This window comes from Lonchura striata, chromosome 1 (assembly GCF_050655825.1).
Source record: "Lonchura striata isolate lonStrDom1 chromosome 1, ASM5065582v1, whole genome shotgun sequence".
NCBI classification, from domain to species: domain Eukaryota; kingdom Metazoa; phylum Chordata; class Aves; order Passeriformes; family Estrildidae; genus Lonchura; species Lonchura striata.
This window is the reverse complement of record NC_140703.1, coordinates 66680511-66698309: the sequence shown is the minus strand read 5'-3', so window position 1 is coordinate 66698309 and position 17799 is coordinate 66680511. Positions and strand designations below refer to the sequence as shown.

At 37.6% G+C, this 17799-nt stretch overlaps 1 protein-coding gene across 1 annotated transcript in view; it reads right to left on the bottom strand.

Annotated features, from left to right (window-relative positions):
- Positions 1 to 17799, bottom strand: part of TRPC4 (transient receptor potential cation channel subfamily C member 4) — a 128966-nt gene that overhangs the window by 61104 nt on the left and 50063 nt on the right. The window lies entirely within an intron of this gene.

Below are 17799 nucleotides of genomic sequence, written 5' to 3'. Positions count from 1 at the left end.
ATATTATTCATGAGGTAAGGAACCCAGCTGAGAATATACTGAAGGTACATATGGATGAAAGGAACACTTGGGTACAAGAACAAACAGAAGCTCTGAGTGCTGTGCTTGGTGTCAGGCCAAAACCACAACTCTGGACATATGACTTCCCAGAGGACTCTGTGGCTCTGCCCACGCTGCTCTGTCAGGTCTCTTCCAGGGTGCTTCTGGGGCATCTGTCACCCCCTGGCTGGACACGGCAAAGAGCCCACCTGGGGATGCTCAGGTGTCCCGATCACATCATTATTCTTGTCCAGTGTGAACTGGGCTTCAAATACATGTATGTTTTCTCTCCTGTCTTCAGTGTCAGTGGGGAAAGTGAGACCTGTTTCCTACCCCAATTCTCACAGGTTACTGCAGTCTTAGATTTGTCTTCTCTTTTACTTACATATTATATAGGAAGAAAGAGAGCACTGTGTGCCCACAAACACACTTATGCTCTCTAAATTGCAGCTGTGACCAGCGCTTTTGAGACTAGAACAGCATGAAAATGGTGGTAGAGAGTCAAACTTTGCATTAGTAGAAATGAGATTTTTGGCTATCATAGAGCTGGAAAAGGTTTACAGAAAGCCACGTGCTGTGTTCTGACAGTGTCTGCTACAAGCAGTGAGACTCCCCCTGCAAGGGCAGAAAACTCAAGGTCAGAAAGCTGTGGCTTCAAACTCACTGACTGCTCAGAGTATAACTCTGTCACTTCACATGTTGCTAGTTTTTTACTTTCTGACAGTACTGAAGTAACATTTGCTTCGAGCCCTGCCAGAACTGAGGGCTGTCTTAAACATATCATCAGCTGCAAGCTCTGAAAAATTAAGGCACAGCTTCAAACTACATGCCATTACAGCGACTGACTTGTACCGGGGGTCCATTTCCTTACAAGCTGCTTGTTTTTTCTCATAGCTTATCAAAACCTTTCATCTTAAGCTAACTCAGATTCAAGCCCAATGCACACATTTTGGAATGCATTGCATCAGAATTTACCCAAATATAGAAGTATTTATAAAATCTTTTCAGCTGTAACTTACAGAAATATTTAAACTTAAAGGGCAAACCCTAAAACTTCAACATTAATTACATCATGACTTTAACCCCTGACCCTTTACCTTAAAATTACAAAATTTTAAGATTTTGTACTAATTTAAATGAAAGACAGAATATGGAAATAATAAGGTCAAATTATTCCCTCATCTGAAGCAAAATGAACTACTTATCTTTGAAGTACTGAGTGCTCTCATGGAATTCAGAAAATTTCAACATTGGTTGACCCAGAGTACTTGCTCTTAAGTGATCAGACTTACAATGAATTTTATTTTCAAACTATTAAAAATAATTTTCTTTAAAGAGAACCAAACCAAATAACCATCACACACTGATATTAGCCACACATTTGGAATCCTTGACAGAACACTCACAGAAAACATTTGAGGCATCCTTAAATCCTGGGGGATAGAAAGATACTAGGTCTTTCAGTCACTGACTGTGACTGTGACTTCCCAAGGCTCAGCAGTAGTGTAACTATTTTATAAATTTTGGAGTCAACATGCTATGTTTGAGGCTGCTTAAACTTGGCAAAGGCAAATAATTTTTGCCTTCTTACATTTTGTGAAGAATTTCTACTTCAACACTATTTACAGAGCTGAACATATATATATTTGTTATGAATGTCTATGTGATTAGTTGACAAAAAAAAGCCCACAAAAAACACCAGAAAATAAAGGATTCTTAAAGTCTGAACATGTCAGTGCTCAAGGGCACAAGATGCTTTTGTTGCATTCCTTTTCCCTGCACTCACTGTAAGTGGGAATGAGTCAGTCTGGTTTGGCTATCTAACAATTCTTTTAGATACCAAGTGGAATTTATAAAAAAAATAAATATATAATAATAAATATACACACTAAATAAATAATAAATATATATGTAAACAATGTGTTTGTTTATATTCCATGTATGGTCTGTGTGGAGACAAGTTCTTTTGCTATTACAGGAAGAGAAATCTCAGTTAAATTAATGCCAGTTAGGTCTGAGATGTTTTTCCTGTCCCCCTGACATCAAAGAAGAGAGCAATTGTTGATGATCTCTTAGACATCCAGGAAACAGAAACATGTAACACTCAGATTGGAAAACAAAAAACATAAACCCCATGTTCTTTTTCTCCATCTAGATTTCTCATAATAGCTCTCATTACTGCAATATCTCAACAGAGAGACTGAAAACTGCAGAGTCCATTTACCTTCTGTTTAAGTGCAAGAGCTCAGAATCTATGGAAATCTATTTCCTTGGGCAAACAGATAGGTTCCCTGGCTCTTGTCCTTGTTTATTTATTTGAAATTATTTTGTCTTTTGTTTGTAAATGAAAGAAAATCCCACTTGGTTTTGGGCAGTTACGGGAATAAATTTCTGAGTCATGTCCATCATGACAGCATGATTGGAGGAAAAACCTAAAGCAAAGGCAAAAAGAGAATATATGGCAGATAGGATGAATACATATGTAATACAGTACCAGGTTATATAAGGAAATTATTATTATTAAAGTGTGTCATCAAAGTCTCAGCTGTTTTATCACTAATTCTCTATAGCTCTCATCAGTCAAACACCTTCAAAATGTTTAACTCTACATTTCTGTACAGCCCACAGCACATGAGCTATCCCTATGCATACACGGTTCCATGCTTTACATTCTGGCTTGTTGAGTTTTTATATTCTTTGGATTTCTATTATTGTATCATTGTTGTACCACCTGAAATACCTCCTGATTAAGACAATGGAAGTACTTCCCCTGGGAAGGGCTCAAAAATTCTTCCTACCACAACTCCTTTGGACTAAGTCACCAATAAACATCCAGGTATACTGAATAATTTAGAGATATCACATCAGGATAACTTGAAATCTGTTGTCACAGCAGCAGAGAGGTCCTGAGACTCGTGTTGAAACTATCCTCACAAGACCACACAAACAGCAGGACTGCAGTGGTGGCTCCTGATTGTCTCCAAGTGCTTTTTCCCACTCCAGGGTGCTCACTGTGCAGTGTACAGCTGGCATGCTGGGTGGCCATCAAGGATGTAGCCAGGCAAGTGGATGGAAGTGGCCAAGCTGAGCTCAGGGACAGCATCATTCCTGAGCAGGGTGTGTGACACTGGCCTTGCAACACCCGTGTAGTACACTCTCATTGTCTGCTTTCCAGAAGCAACTTCCATGGACTCCCTGAGAAGGGTTCTACCTGTCCTATTTCCTAAAAGTAAATACCACACTCAATCTGCTACTGAAGTGTTATCTTTCATTGGATAATATTGTACCTCCGTGTCTAGTTTTTTTAGTTTTTCTAGGAAGCAGATACATAACAGATGCAAAAATCAGGGGTCTTAGGCACTGAAAGCTGACTAGTAACAGTCTAAGGACTCAATGTAAATGTTTTAGTAATATTGTAACTTCTTAAGAATGCATACTTTCATAAGATGTAATTACAAATTGTGTCCTTTAACAATTCCATATCCAAATTCTACCTCAGAGCTGACAAGGTGCTTAATGCTTGTCTTCCAGATTTCTTTTCTCTGGAGTCTAATGTAATTCCAGTTATGAATTAAAACCAGGTGGATATAGCAAAAAATAATAATCAAAAATAAGATATTTGTGTGGACATTTTTTAACAAAGTATTACATATTTTTTTGTTTATCTTGAAAAGTTTCTTAATTCCAATATTTCCCTATGATCTAACAATAAGAAGCGACAATCTCACATTTTTTCCAGATTAAATTATTGTGATCATGAAAATTCTAACTATTAAATTTTCAAAATGTCCCTATTATTTTCCTATGAAACTATTGTATTTTATGTCATGCAGTAAAGATGTCTAGCAGAGAGGAGCTCTGATAAGCAACCCAAGATATATATCTAATTTTATATAGTTGAAATTGGGTGAGGTAAATACTCCCCTTAGCATGGAGCTCAACATAATTTATTCTTTAGATATAAGTCATGTGCTAACTAGCTCAAAACTTAATTTCTGTGCTATCTCATGCTGGTGTTGACCCACAGCTAGCCATGTCTTGTGTCTCCTAACCTGCACTGCTGGGATACAAGACAGGTATTTTTCAAAAGTACTGCATTCATCATTTTGGCCAGTTCTCCAGGGTGTGTGAAAAGAGTTAATGCTGAATGTGCTCCCTTAGGAGCTTGCTTTTAGTTGTTCTCCTCCCGGTAAGGGGGAAAGGCAACATTCTTGCCTCTGTGTAAACCCTTCTCTATGTACATCACATGTCATAATGTATTTACAAGGCTCAGGCCTGAATGCCCTCACTTGGTGGTAATATGAATTACTGTTAGCAAAGGATATCTTCCTCCCACTTAGAATAGTGTTTTATGTAATATCATGTCCATTAATTTTACAGAAAATTTACTTTCATCTTTGCTGGGACATGACTGGAACAACGATGTTTGTAGTAACACAGAAGCCCTGTCACATTTAAGGAGGCTTCAGTGCTTGCCTTTTTACAAGTCTGTGAATTTCAAACAGTTAAATTTACAAGTTTGAGATTTTCATCCATTTTTTCCCCAAGCACAAGTTGAATTCACAAAACCTCGGATGTGTTTTATTTTTTATCACCTACACTTAACCTACCCCAAGATGTGAGCTTTCTAATGCATGTTCATGCTCATCTTATTACAGCTGAACCAATTTGTGTGTCACAAGTGTCACATCATGGACTGATCACTTCCAGTCTCCATGACAGCCACATAGCACAAAAAGCATTAATGTAACACATTAAGCAAAAGAATTTGACCAATCTGTTTCTAAAGCTCTGCAGTGGTGGGTGGATATGTCACACCATTTCCTCACAATATTTCTGATACTTCATATGCTCTACCTTTGTGCAGTTTAAGCCCATAAATTCTTGTTCTATGAAATGTGAATACAGAGAATACTTAATTTCTTTGCTCAGTTCCTGTTTTCTAAGTTTTCATTCAGAATTTCCTTATGGGGGCTGGAACAGGATAGGTCCCTTCCAGCTTCCCACACTTTTAGGTCCCTTCCAGCTCAGGCTATTCTGTGATTCTATGATCTGTCCTCATTCTGATGTCATCAGATGTGATTCTGACTTTTGAACAGTAAAATGTTCTTGTCCAGTCATTTTGTGTTAGTCTTGTTTTAATATTCCCTTCAGAACTGTTATCTTAATTGTTTTCAATTCCAAGACATACTTGGTTGATTATTTCTGCTCCACTTAGAACCTTACATTTTTTCTTACTGAACTCTTTTATTTTTACAGAAATAATTTCTTGCCTGCCCAAACCTGAATTCTGTCCTACAACAGCCTTGAGATCCCCCCGCCCCCCCCACCCCACATTGTCAGTTGTCTACAGAATTAACAGGCCCTCTATTTCATCTAAAACGTCATGAATAATTGCACTGATAGGGATAGACCCCTGCAGGACTGCTCATTTCACCCCTCTGTTGAATTCATATATCCTGTTTCACCAAGTATTGTGGGCAACTCCTGTGAGTGTGTTTTTCTTAGATTGTCTTTTGAGTGACAGTTAATGAAATCTTACAAATCTTGAGCTATATGATAGGTACTGCTTTTCCCCAACATACAGAACTTGCTATCTGGTGATGAATGATAATTATATTGTTATGACAAGCTTCATTCCTGACAAATCTTGGTAGACTGTAATTCATGCCTATATTTTCTTCCAGGTGCTTACAAGCAGAATGTTTCACTTTTCTTTGATTTTCTTCAGGATAGTCCCTACTGTAAAAATCTATAGATTTATTTTATTTGAAAAAAGGGAATATGGAATGGAAAGGGAATGCTGCAAAATTAATTGATAACAGTTTCCATACAGAAGCAGAGGACAATATATTGGATTCGATAGTTTTAGGCATTAATTTATTGGGTGGAATTTCAGTGCTTTACTTCTCTTTTTTAATTTTTTTTTTTTATTTTTCCTCTCTGCATTTCTTAAAAAACTCTGATCCAAAACACTGCCTGTACATCAAACTGCTCATTTCCAATTAATGTTTTCCTGTGACCATTATGAGTGATGTGCTGCTTCATCAGTCAATGCCAGTGGCTTGAGCAAGGGTGGGAAATTGCTTAAAAAGTAGACACTCAATAGAAGACTGCAAGGATATTTAGAATTTGTTTTCAGCTATGGAACTTACGCTTGCTCTCTCCGCATACAATTTTTAAACAGGCAAAGGAGTGTTTCTAGTAGGAGTTCTGGGCATTGCTTGGCTGCTCATAATGAGGAGTGACAAGCAAAAGTTGTTTTCACTCAAGGGACAGTGAATGAAAAAAAGTAAAATGGTTTGGAAAAAAAATTGAGAGCTGAGAAAGAAGAAAGGTCTTATTATGGAAAGGATTACAGGGGAACTTGAATTATTTATTTCCATCATGATAAAGCTCATATATACTTCTCTGAGTATGCATGATGAGTAAAGTCAATACTGAAATGTTCTGAATGTTCAAAACATTTGAACATAGATCTAGGGGGGGCCTTCCTATCTAATTTGTTTAAATGGATACATAGAAAATTCTCCCAAACACGGAATGGTTCATAAAGACAAAATAATTTTAATGAACCTTAGGTCTGATATTCAATTTCCTGAGAAACTGTGTCTCTGGTCTGATTAGTAAAATATGGAAAAGCTCTTGCTTTTTTTCTTCCCTGTTCATTTTTCTTGTCCCAAAATGGCTCCATTAGTCAGCTAGGGAGGTGGAAAGAAATTGGCTTGCGTCGACAATGAGGTTTTCAGAGAAATGTCAGAACAAAGGAGTTCTAAGAATCTAAACAGGATCCTTTGTTTATCCCTGAGCTTCCTAGATCTAGAAACAAGAAAAGCTGTCCCACTGGCTATGGAATTATAAAGATAATTTCTGAAAAGGAGCTTTTGCAGAAAAGACAATAACAGATTGGTGGCCTCCCTTGGTATCAACAAACTGTTTAGGATATACAAGTGTCTCAGAGGGTGGGAGTTAGTTAAATGTCTTTGCAGTTGATTGCAATTATTTAACATTGCAAAGTAATTTGTGATATCTTCATGGCTGGGAAGTAAATTTAATGTTTGAGAAAATTAAAAGGGTTTTACTCACAAAGAACAAAGCAGGAAAAAGGCAAATTAATGAAACACAGAAAAATGTTTTCTCTATTTAAAAAAAAATTAAGAGAAAGGAGTACAGAAGATTATGGCAGAGACAAAGAAACTTGTATCTTAAGAGGATGCAGAGGAACTTCACAATAAGCTGTTTCATAAGTACATTATTCTCAGTATGTTATTCAGTGGTCTGTTATTTAGCAGTAGCTTTACATTTTGAACCATATTGTAAATTTCCCATATTTCACAGATGCAAAACAGAATATTTTTTCTGAAGTATGAAGAGGAGACCAAGGTTCACACAACTATTCCAGGATATGCTGGGAATGAAACATGTACTTGAGAGGCAAAGGATTGAAAACTGAGTTTTATTACAGGATGATCATATTCTCAGCTGGATTCAATTCCTTAACAATAGACACATTAAGATTCTCCTTGCATACAATAATCAATTGAACAATCCTCCTGCATATGAGGTTTTGGAAACATATAAGTAGAAGAGAAGATTGCTAGAAATAAAAATATTCCCTTTGAATTCCCATTGCAAAGAGGTCAAAGGAGAAATGCATTATTATAACCTGCACTACACAGCGAAAGACCAGGGGCAGAAGAGTTAGTCAGAGGTATTTAAGACTACATTGCTAGAAGGAAACCATTGAAACTAATGCCAATGGGAATGGATTGGTTCAAACCCCTTTATACTCCTTTTTTCAAGTTAGGCTTATCTTAGTATTGTATTCCTCTTCAGTTCACCAATTGGTTGGATCTTGATCTGTACAGATCTTACACACATGGTGCATCCATGCATAAAGAGGTATTCTTAATGTGCTTTAAGATATGGAAATGTTTGTTTGTTTGTTTGTTTTGAGTGCATGTAAGTATATTTTTACTAAATTCAGGGCATGGTAGTAAGCAAAGACTTAATAAGCAAAGGTCTAAATGAACAAGGAGCAGGGAAGAGAAGTTTAATATTAACAGACAGATTGCTTGTACTTACAGAAAATGTCATAAGTTGGTAGGAAATAAAATGGTAGCCTTTTTTGCATTTTCTGCAAATATTCAGCTGTATCTCAGCAGTACATGATATGAAATGTTGCACTTTGAGGGTAGATATTTCAGTTTGGGTTTTTTTGTTTGTTTGTTTTTTTGGGTTTTTTTTTTTGGGGTGGTTTCTTTTTTTTTCCCTGGTAGAAGGTCTCACACACTGTGGCAAGTCTGCAAACTTAGATAATATTTTATTACCAATATTACCAACCCTCTGTAGTATTTTAGTAGCTGAGTTGAAAGGGGAACTAGTTTTGCCTCCTGCCAATCTGGGGTGAAGATATGGAAGATATGGATCCTGGTACAGGCACAAGCACAATTAAAACACTTCTGTCAGTGCAGTATGTGACATACATATCTTTTATCCACAAAACAGTTGGTAAATTGACAAGCTAAACTGACAAGCTTCCCAAGACAAGCAAGCCCCTGTTATCACATTAGTGGGCTTTGTCAGTCAGTCCATTGCGACTTTTGAATTTGTTGGATTGCTGCAGCTGGGTGTTAACATGAAGGAATATTAGAAATACTAAATTTCTGCAAGTTTCCCAAAAGATATGGATGTTTGAGATCTGAACAAAATTCTGAAGTGCGAGTGCAGCTATGTTACTAGACACCAGAGAATTCATACAAAACCAGATATTATGAGTGTATCAGCCTCTTCAAAAGCTTTGATGAATGCTCATAACATGAAAAAGAGGAAATTCCATCATGATGCATATAGCTGGGTGGAAATCAGATTTCATAAATTTCATGGCTCACAGAGAAATCTGACAAGAGATGCCCTGTAACACAAGGAAAAATAATGGTGGGGTGTGAAAGACCTTATATGAACAAGCTTCTTGACAGTGGTGTGTTTCTGTTTTTTAAATTTTCCTAGGGTTTTCCCATGGCTGAAGGTTTAAAAAGTCATTTGTTTTATAGATAATTATGTATGATTGCATGCTTGACTCCCAAATACTAATGCTTACTTTGAAAAAGTCTGTCAAATTCTACTCTTGCATTATTTAAGAAGTATCTCCATGGGCAAGTTCAAGGTAACTGCATTTGAGCAAAGTGGCTCCTCATAGACAGAATTCTAAAGTGGTGGCTCTTTGAAAATTTTTCAGTGGACCACTGTTCGATGGTGGATTGCTTGGAGGTTTATGTCCATCAGCAACTGCTGTGCCTTGAGCTTCTTTCAACAGTAGGTGGTCCTGTTCCTAAAATATTTCCTGGGTTTCTGCACTGGGCACTGTCAGAAAGAGGATATGTTGCAGAAGAATGTACAGGAGGGTGTTTATCTTCATATTTAACCACTTAATATGCTCTATATCTGAATTGGTTTTAAGCTCCTATTAAACCCAGGAAAATCTAGGGCTCATCTCAGTTGTCCACAGGTTCTGTGACATAACTGCAAGGCCACAAATCAGGTCTCAGAGATATTCTAAGATGCTTCACGTTTCACTTACCCACCACATGTGAGCTACTGAGTTGGGCCCCTGGTTGATGTTGTGAGTGGATTCCAGAGAAGTCTCTTTCTTAGCTTACAGCAGACACTTGTATTTGGCCAGCAAATCCTCTTGCTCATCACTGACCTTACTGGGAGCTCAGCTATCTGCCTTATATGTGAGCAGTAAATGGACTGATTCAAACAGCATTTTACTGCTTAAGACACCCTAGGGAATGAGAGAGACCTACACACACATGAGATGAGACCTACTGGAGGTTCTCCTTCCTTTGCAGCACAGGCAAGGGACAGGGAGGACACATCTCTGCACAGATTGAGCTCCACTGCTGCCTTGCCTTCAGCTTCAGGCATCTGAATGGAGGGTTGATTTCTACCCCCTTACATACATGTATCTGTATAAACATATTTTTATATAGTATATATTTATACAGAGCACAGTCTGCTGTATCAAGGGCCAAAATATCAACTGCTCCCTGAGAGGCTGCTCTAAGTAGAAAAGATTGTTTATATTGCCTCTTTAATGCTTATAGATTTGTTAACTTCCTAAATTAAACTGCATCACCCAAATGTACAAATAATTGGCAATGGGAATTTCTAGACTTTAAGAGAGAAGACTACCTCAATCAAAAAAGGTTCTGTTTGTTGAACCTCTCATTCTTAACAAATTTATACTAATGGCCTCAAAGCTGATTCTTAACTTTTATTTTCAGGCACAGAAAGACTGTTAAAGCCTTTAGATGAAACTGTCTTTGCAGTTGATGAGTTGTCAGGAAGTGAAGGTAGATAGGTTTGGCAAAAAGGATGCCAGGCATGGAGGCTTGAGAAAATGACAGTACAGGCAGAAAGAACTGACTGTAGAAGGCAGAAATTTTGGAAATCATCTTTTTTAATTTGCGTTCTGTCCCTATTCTGATTGTAAGTTTGGCTGAGTGCTGCAAAGTGGGGCTCAAAAAACAGGAAAAGAAGGAAAAATAAATCAGCACAGAAAATGTGACTTCTTGAAGAGAAATCTGACTTTTACTCAGACCTTATTTTTTAATTGCCTTTCTAAAGATTTGGAGTTTCTTTTTTTTTTTCTAAAGGGTTTGACTTATTCTATACTTTCAATATTTTTGATAATTTGCACTCATCTCATGGTAGGATAGTACTTTCATTTCTAGCATGAGCTTCAAACAAGAAATATGAAAATGTCAGCAAATAATGACAGAAAAGTACTTAATATTTCTGAATCTGTGACACTTCAAGTTTAGGTCAAGTTTGGTTCACCAGCTATCTTTAATATAAATCTGTATTTGTTATGACCAAAATTCTCTGGATTTCTGGAAAGTACTAAACCAGAGGATTAGATTAATAGCTGGGAAAACTCATTTTCAATAACACTTCCTTCCAGGAACCTATCTGTTAGCATCCTGATAGTCAGAATTTTTCTTTATGTTGCTAATATAAAAAAAAAAAAGCTCATCATTTTGTACAGGTCAAGAAACTGTTGTGTTTCCCAATACTTTGGCATTTGTCATTTGGTATGGCTTCAGCTGTGGAATATGATGATTTAGAATTTGTTACAAGGTGATGGATGCATATTGCAGAACACATTGCCTACCTCAATATTGAAATTGCTAGCAGCTCTGTCGGATGGCACAGACATACCAGCTTCTGGAGTATTTCCTTAGTAATTGTCACAGGTTTTTCTACTCATCCACCCACCTTAGCTCTGATGCATATAAACACAGACAGTTTGGGTTTATTGCCAAGACATAATGGCATTTATGTGCAGCTTTTTTTGAACTTGAAAACAGCCAGCAACCTCTTTAAAACCCAAGAACAAAACTTCTGTAAATTCTTATCCCCATTTCATATGCAATTAGTCAGCTCCACCCTTACAGTGCACCTGTGCTACACATTGTTTTCATGTGCCCAAATGGTTATATGAAAGACTGAATATGTGTATATCAATTTTATCTATAAAATGAAATATCCCATACACGGCCTTTCCCATTCATCTGTCTATCAATATGTCAGAAAATTCTAACTAATCAGATACCACTGAAAAAAAATACTCAGCTACCCACTCAGGCAGCTAGCAGTGGAAAGAAACAATATTTTGCCCTCACGTTCCACTTCAAGATTGTGTACTTTAAGCCCGACAAAGAATCTCTGCAACGCCTCCTCCATACTCATTACTAGCTAGACTGTCATTAATCACAACATTCAAAAAAGACATGTAGTTCATAAACTTCTGAGGGAGACATTTTCAAAACAAAAATGATGCTTGAATCTCGACAGACAAAGACTATCCCACAAGAGATTGCAAAGTTACTGGAGAAAGTTACTGGTATTTTGCAAAGTTACTGGAGAAAGAGGTTTAGATTAGGCATCATGCAATGCTTATAAAATCTTTCTTTCTCCCTCCTCTTGTTCAGTATAACTCTCAGTTCAGTTACTAGGGGAAAATTTGAAGGAGAATTAAAAAAATGTCAGGTTTAATGTTTATGTAAAGTCCATTGTGCAGACATGCTGGGCCTACAACCTGTACACGTTCCCTGGTCTTCTCCAGCAGGGCCCACTGTTACCAGGGGGAAGAATAACTCTGACACAGGAGCTTTCCCACATACAACACTGGGCTGTGTGGCAATGCAGGACTGGGAAAATGATATTCCAGGGGACTTGGAAAGAAAACAATGGGCCAAAGCTGCCTAAATGTTCTACACACATTAAGGGAGACTGAGACTGAGGCTGGGTTACAAGTGCAGCTCCAAAGCAGAAACATTGGCTTCACCTCAGGACCCTGGGACTCCTCAAAGGGCAATTTCAAGAAGTCCAAAGATACTGAGAGACATTAAAGGAACAGAGTGGGTGATGTGGCTACATGTAGGGAATCTCCTAGGAGATAGGAGCTCTGTCAGGCCTGATAGGAGCTCTGTCAGAAAAGCAGCATCTATGCTGCCAGTATTTCAGGAATGGAAAATGACTCTTCAGGCTCTGTGCTACTTTCATGCTGCTTCCCAACTTTTCACTTGTAGACTTTTTCTCTGTTTCTGGGAATGCTGCCAGCCAGAAGGCACTTTGCCTACACATCTGTCTAGCCATGTTGTCAGCACCCCTTCCCAGATAGTTTAGGTGAGTGCCTGAACATCCACAGAGGAGTCTGTTCCACTGGCCCAGAAACTATACTGTACAGCATCCTTGACATTTCTTCACACAGCACCATTCCCTCATCCTGGGTGTTCTCTTACAGTCTTTCATTCTCTCCAGAACTACTTAACTACTTAGCAACTGATTAAAAAAAAAAAAAAAATCACATGTTGAGACATATTTTGGCATAACATCAGTCACTGTTTTTTTCTGATGAGAATTGCACCAGAAGATTCAAGCAAAACACAACTTGTATGTTTGTCCACTTCTTTTCTTCCTTCTCACACTCCAAATAATTATCAATCAGATACTGCCCTTTCTCTCCCTGTCTCCCAAAAAGTCCCACAATAGCAAACTTTCCTAGCAATTCCCTCATAACTCTTCCTGTCCAAGACTTCACAATGGCTGTTAGCACACTGAACAGCACATAAATACCACAGCATTCCTGAATTCACATCTGACACCACAAGATGTCAGAGCTGCCATCTTCTTACACATGAGTTCTTACCTCACCCATCTCTTCCAGATGCCATTCCTTATAACAGCACAAAATCACAGCTTGCTGTGGTTACCCCTGCCACAAAAAGTTTGTCTCCTTACTTTCAGTTCTTTCCCTACAGATAAAGGCTAGAACATACCATACTTAAAGTCTGCCATGGCCAGGAAGAATCTTAGAGGCCCCTACATACTGATGAGGAAGGGTTGCTCACAGTTTGTCTGAAGAGAAAACAGTAACTTAAATGCTGAATCTTTCAGTCCTTCAGAAATGCCTCTATACTTAAACTTTCAGAAGTTTTGGGTTTTGTCTTTTTTAATAAATATTTTTTCCCAAATATTTAGATGGCAGATTGAACTCACCCTTTCCTTGGGCCTTTGCCACAAAAATCAATGAAACCCAACAAAAAAACATTGTCAATGCCATGGACTTTCATTTTCAGAGGCTGACACATTAACAAGCAGAAGCCTGGCTTCCCGGCTTGACTTTGGCAGAGTAAGTAGAGGCAGGGCTTTTGCATAAAGTAGTTTATACAAAAAACTAAAGTAGTAAAGTCACATGACTTTACTGCTTGTCCTGGGAGATTAAAAGGTCTCTGAGTGTTGCAGCATGTGGATATAGTTTGCTTTCAGCTTCCCACTTCCAGCACTATGCCAGTGATTTCTACCTTTCTCTACATGTGAGCCAGGCACATATCACAGTGATCACATCTCTCTCTGTCCCAAAGTTCTCCTTCCTCTAGCAATTCTCTTGTATTTGTAAATGCCAGTCTGGCGTTAGCTCAGTATTTGGTTCACACATCTGCACATCTATCCCTAGAGTGTCCACCGAATAAAAATACCCTCAAGTACCACAAGACTGACATATAATAGTGAACAGAAGGCATAAAAGCACTTTCATGTGCTTTTTTCTGCTAGTCAGACAATGCTGCAAGCACTGCAGTCAGGTTTCCAAGCCCTAAAGCAAGTCTGTCAGCTAATACAATGCTACATGGATTCAAGTCTAGTAACTGAGATTTCAGCTTCACTTATGTGATTTGCAGCATCTTTAGAAGGCAGCTACACCTCTCCTTCAGTCTTCCCTGAAAATACACAAATATCTAGATGGTCAGCCCCCCAGCTAATGATCAATGCCTGATTTCCCTAAGCAATAGAGCACACTATGATTTAGATAAAGGTATTAATTTTTTATGCTGCCTAATCCCCAGCCCATCTGTGGATGCTGCATGCAATTTAACAAGACAAAAACGTTTTCTGCAGATACTAAATTTAAAAGAACACCTTTTTTTTCCCCTCTTAATTTGGCATTCAGCTATCCATCAGGGTAAGCAACAAGTGACTTGGCAGATAATTCAGGACATATGGTTTTGAAGAATGGTAATTTAAAAGTACTTGGACAAGTTTCCTAAACTCATTCACATTAATTTGTGCTATTCTCTTTTACTTGTGCTCTAGCAGCTGGTACAGCTAAAAAAGTATAGAAAATATAAAGAATATAATGCCAGTGCCAAAAAAAATCCCTTCTCCTGAGTTGGATTAATGTATAGTGCAAAAACGTCTCTCAATAACTGAGAAACAGAAGGAGTTCAAAGACAATTCAGAACTGTTAAACCAACCAATGCCTCATCTGTAGTCACCAGGTGGCACCAGATGTATCCATATATTGGTAATTAGGTTAAAACCATTGTAACCAATGCGATCTTTGAAACACTGAGCCCATCACGTGTGGCTATTAGGTAGAGCCCCACAGCTGAATGATCAATAGACTAGAGAGTTTAGGTCTAACTTTAAAAAGATCTGAATATTGTTTCATAGTTTGAGGATTGTGGGGGTGGGGTTTGTTTGTTTGTTTTACTGGGGTTTTGTTATTGGAGTGTGTGGGGGGGGGGTTATCAGTTTTGTTTTGGTGGGGTTTTTGTTTGGGGCTTTTTTTTGTGTTTTTTTTTGTTTCTTTTAGCAGAAAGTGTAAATTAAGATCAGTGGTATCTCCTAATTTGGATATGTTGGTTATAAAACTTTTCCAAAAATGCAAAACCAGATTACTTTAATTAAATGCATTGATTCATGGTCAGAATGAACATACTGTTACATTTTTCTCCTTTTCTTTTGCAACATAAAAATGTTTAAAGCATCAAATTTTGGAGGATAACCAGTTCTTTTCAAAGATACATTTCAGCAGTCCTGAAGAGTTGTAGCTTTCTGTTGATACAAGATGACATTTTCTCCTAGCTTTCTGACACTGACAATGAGAACTTGAATTATATAAGAAATTCTATGCTTAAAAATTATTTTGTTTTACAAATATAGCTACATTATTGTATGAGGTGAAGCTGAAATTACATCATACATCATACATAGGATATTATCTCATGAATATTAAAAGAATAGTGAGAGCTAATTCATTTACTTGTGAATCATATCAGTTTTTTCCCAGAAATTCAATGTTCATAACTTCTATCACTAATTAAATTTTTGGGAAACTGTTTCTTAAAAAAAGGGTTGACCTCACTGAATCGATGGCAAAACTCCCACTAATTTCAAGGGGCCAGGATTTCACCACACATGACCAGATTTACTCAAAGAAGGAAAACCAAACAGACAAAGATATCATATTACTAAAAGCGCAGTCTGAAAATGAATCATTGTCTAAACAATATAGCAAATATTTACAAATTCCAGTAATCAAAAAGTAGAAATTTAGTTTGAAATAGTTTCAAAAGAAACTTGAAGGGGCAAAACAACTTGAAGGAAGAAAAAAGTACATAATACAAGTATATAATTCTGAGTATTCAGATTTTATATCTCTATCGTATTGGAATGATTTTTTGGCCAGAAGGTACTTTTTTATTATACTACATTCATTGTGGCATTACTGCAAAGATGCCATTGGCATTTACACTCTCTTCAGCATGCCATGTTCCTAAAAACAAACCAGTGTGATTATCAGTGTATTATTACACACTTGACACACACAGAAGCTTAATTGTTGTTGGGATCTCCAGTGCATACAACAGCGAACATGTGTAAGCAACCTATTAGTTAAAAAGCCATTTTATAAGCACTGCCTTGCAAGCAGTGCTTGCAGTGGCACTGGGCAAACCTAGCCTTCTACAAACACAAAAGGAGATGTATCTGTTCAAATGATTCATTATTATTCTTCACACTTTACAGTAAGACCCCAAGTGCAACCAGGGAAACCAAGAAAGCACAGCAGGAGCAGCACTCTTCACATCAGCCAGCAGTGGACTCTGGCACTGAAACAACATGCTCAAGCTTCAGCACAGAGAAGGATCCTCTAGATTTGAGCAAAGCAGTTGGTGGATAATTTAACATGGTATATTGACACAGAAAGTAAGCTTATCTTTTGTCTGCTATAGCATGAAGCTTGCCTAACACAAGTTTTACCGTTTGTATGCAAGCATTTTCATTACAACAGCTGTGGCACATACAAAAAAGTAGTCCTGAAAGTCTGAAGAACAGCCTGAAATTTAGGCAGCTGTTGTAAGGTGAATTTGTAGATTCCCAAGGCCAAAAAGTGATTAATGCTGTCTTAAAACAAATAACTGATAAAGACAGCAGGAGGAGCTCTCCAGGGATCTCCATTTTTCTCCACTGCTACAGGGAGCCCAGGGAGCAAGACCAGAGAAAAGACAAACCTTTGGATGACATGAACTACTCTGCAAATGGCAACTTCCACTATAGAGGCTGCATAATGGAGACACAGGAGTTTCAACTGGTTTGGGGTGGGGCTGTGCACTGATCCTTCAGGGTCCTGGTACACTGCACTGAGAAATTCCCATGCACTGTATTCTCATCTGCACTATCATTTGAGGAATGATGAAATGAGACAAACATCATGTGAATATAATGTTCTTCCCTTTCTCTGACATAAATCTGTTGTCATTTTACAGGAGCTCTGTTTTTACTATTTAGAAGAGAAGACAGGCACACACATTTGCAGAAAGATCTAGTATATCTCTTTCTTTCCATAACAAAGAAGCATAGAATTCATGTTATTTTATCAGCAAAGATTATACTTTTTACCTATTATCTGCAATTCTATCCATGCCAAGTACATTACACTGTAATTAAAGTATATTATATGCATTATCTGTAAAAGAGCTGTAATAGTTTCAACATACTATTCATTGAAATACAGTAATAGAGTACCTATAACACACAAAAGTTGAAATTTATTAAAATAGAGTACAGTAGTATAACTATTTTTAAGGTTTTTCTTCCTAGAAGAGTCCTAGGAATATCAGAATTTATGGGCTATGTCATCCTGTCTCCACTATTTTCTTAAAATAAGAAAGATTTGCAAGAGGCTAGTTACTTTTCAGAGATGTCTCAAAGCAGTTAAAGGGAAAGCAGAGTAGGTATCAGATCATAAATTAGACCATATTTTTTGAAATTAATGATTTTTTCCTTTGAAAGAAAACAGGGAGAAAGGGAGGGAAGTTTGCACCTTTTTAAGTTGTACTTCATAGGATGGATCAACTAGGTCATGTCCACCAGTTTTGCCTTTCTGAGTTGGGATATAATGGCCTCTAC